The sequence below is a fragment of the Limulus polyphemus genome, unplaced genomic scaffold, assembly GCF_000517525.1.
Source record: "Limulus polyphemus unplaced genomic scaffold, Limulus_polyphemus-2.1.2 Scaffold374, whole genome shotgun sequence".
Lineage (NCBI taxonomy): Eukaryota > Metazoa > Arthropoda > Merostomata > Xiphosura > Limulidae > Limulus > Limulus polyphemus.
Window position 1 is genome coordinate 156,531 of NW_013665984.1, and position 3,367 is coordinate 159,897.

The window sequence follows — 3,367 nt, forward strand, 5'->3', positions numbered from 1 at the left end:
AGATCTTGACTTTTCCTGGCAACTCTAGTCTTTTCTAGGCGCCCTCTTTTTTTGTATATAAGCCAGGCAAATAAAGCGGAGGAAAGATTGCAGATAGATAGAGAGATAGAAACAAATAATTGAGCCAAGCGAGCGGTAGTTACCGTAAGTAAAGTGCGTAAATCGTTGTGAATTATAGCGTGTGTTTAAGTTAAAATGACTGTGGAAATTCTCTGTATTGCAAAGTTGTATTGAGAAAGAATAAAATAGTTTTATTTAAGAAAGGACTTGTATCGCTGAAGTTTCTCGGAGAGAATTTTTATGGGAAATTAACAAACGAACAGAGACGTAACACTACGTTTATTGGGTGTGAAATGTGCAGGACTATGGATCTGTCAGACTAACGCAAAAAAATCGCTCTGTGCACCTTGAGACAGTGTGAGTGCGTTATAACAGTGACAATTGAGTTATACTTTTTCGATTTCAGTAGCTAAAGAGTTAACGGTGAGTGTTTCTGACTAATTGTCTTCTCTGCAGTCTATCAGTTCAAAATTAGGGATGGCTAGAGCAGACAGCCTTCGCGTATCTTTGCGCAAATTTCAGAAACAAACCAATCTTTGTTTGTTGAAATGGATGGTTCTATGACTCATTAATACTCACTTGGATGTTTGCCAGGTATTTTTGGCTACTAAAATACATTTTTTTTTCTCTCCTGGGCCAATGGTAGGCGTATGCGAATTAGACTGTGTAGTTTAATATGGAAGCTAAATCAGTAGAATTTGAACAAAAACGTAATTTGGCTCTGATAGGAAAGAATACAATCGACTTTCATTGGATTCTATGCTAGAAAAAACCCAGATAGTAATTAACCACTCTATCTCTTTATTGATCGTATTGCTCTGGATCGTCGGAATCAAAATAATTAAAATTTGACCGCTTTTCATCATGTAGATGCTGTATGATTTATTTATGCCGATGTCCCAAATATTCGAGAAATTCGCTCTGGGTCACGACTTTCTTGTTTATTTGTTGAATCTCGCACAAAGCTACACGAGTATTATCTGCGCTAGCCGTCCCTAATTTTGAAGTAACAGAATAAAGGGAAAACAGCTAATCAATACCACCAACGGCAAACTCTTAGGCTACTCTTTGCCAACGAATAATGTGATTGACAGTGACATTATAGCTCCCATGGCTGAAAGGTCAAGCATACCTATTGACAGGATTCGATCTCGCTACTTGCAGATTGCGAGTCGAGCGCCCTAACCACCAGGTCATTCCAGGCTGTAATTAAAATAATATTCTAGATCTGTGCAAGTTAGAATATTTAAGTTAGTCCTAAATCTACATACTCAGCTACAGATGCAAAATAATTCTTACCAAAATGTAATAAATAAATGAAAAACAATAGCAATAAATATCCCACACATATATATATTCAACATTTTAATAGTTACCATGAGTGCAACTAACTTTTAAAAAAGAATGGAAGATAACTTTACTTACAAGATACATAGAAACTAATGGTTTGCTTCTAGCATTATCACTGATTCCCTACCCCCCGAGTTCACCGTGAAGACTATTAACGTACTGTCCATTCTCTAGTCTATCTGTGGCAGAATTCTGAAACAAATAAATAATAAAAAATCACAGCACACACTATTTTTCATTTAGGAAATTTGATAACATTAAAAGGAAATGTAAGTAACCTTTATGACTATCTTCTGTATAGGTCATTCCTGGGCCGGGGGTGACCCGTTTGTTAGCGTGCCGGTGAATCCATGGTTCACGTCCCGTTGCCGCAAAATTGCGCTACGTACTTTGGGGTCGTAGGTGCGTTATAAGAATGGCAGTCAAATTACAAGATTCAATTAGAATAGCTTTAGAGTTGTCGGCGGGTGCTGTTACCTAGCTGCCTAATCTCTAGTCTGTCATTTCAAAAATAGGGACGGCTAGCACAAATAGTCTTTCTGTAACTTTGCACGAATATCAGAAGCAGACAAACAATGGAACATTCTTATTCGTTATTAAAACATGAAACGTTGTACTTTATGTAAAAACAAATAATTAAGCTCGTATTCATATCTATCCTCATACCTAATCAAATGGTATTTTGAAATTTGGATAGAGATTAATATTTTTTTATCTGCAAAGACAAAGCTCCATCAATGAACATACTGAATATTGTGTTTATATTTTATAAGCTTAAACGAACATATAGCTATGAAGGGAGGGGAACAAATCCAAACATTTTCTCAGGCGAGTGTAGTGTAACTGGCTTGAAGATCTTCACTAAGGCAGATCATAAATGGAGTGCATGAAAACATGTCTACTGAACTAAGGCAGACCATAAATGGAGTGCATGAAACATGTCTATTAACTGAGGCAGATGATAAATGGAGTGCATGAAAAAATGCTACTTAACTAAGGCAGATGATAAATGGAGTGCATGAAAAAATATCTACTTAATATGATAATATAGGTACCGCCTAGTGACGAAGGCAGTTCTTAAAATTATGCTTCTTTTGTATAGTCGATTTGCTGTTTATCCGACTTAGTCAGAAGTGAAAGCGTGGGCCTATTTGAGTTGTTGAACCAATGCCACTTTTCGTTGCCATCCAGATGTTATCGGGAAGATTTATGCAAATAAGTTTAGTTAGAGATTTTAAAATGTGGAAAGTAACTTTATTTTGGGCTAGTAAAGATATCCTGTAATATATGTTCTACACTTCACCTAAATTTATTTTAATAGCTGATTTTAACGTTCTAACAAAATTCCTAAATTTTTCCTGGAACCGTTCGGCATTGCTGATATCCAAGATGGCGCAAACCATATGTACATAAAGTCTAAGTTCATGATATAAGATTGAGATATACTCACGTAAGAATTCACTCTGATCGTGCATATGCGTGCGAATTACATTTGTGGTTAACAGATTGAGAAAACACCATCCCCCGCTGAGCCAGCAGTAAATCTACGGATTTACAATGCTAAAATTCGGGGTTAGGTTCCCCGCGATGGACACAGTATATAGTTCATTGTAGCTTTGCTCTAAAACAAATAAACGTTTTGACGTTAGTACTAAAATTGTAATGTTTTAGTGATTAGCAATTTTAATTTCACAAACATAAATAACTTAATAGAGAAAACACGATTAGTTTCATTATGACTGTATTAATATCACTTGAGTTATTTTAAATTAGGGCTAATAAATTGTTTTACAAAGTGAATTTAATGAAAAAAAATGTTTGATTTATAAATATTCTACCTATATTTTTAGGCTCAGCATATTGCTAATTCAGTACAGTGTACGGTTTGTTTGTTTTGAATTTCGCGCAAAGCTACGCGAGGGCTATCTGCACTAGCCGTCCCTAATTTTGCAGTGTA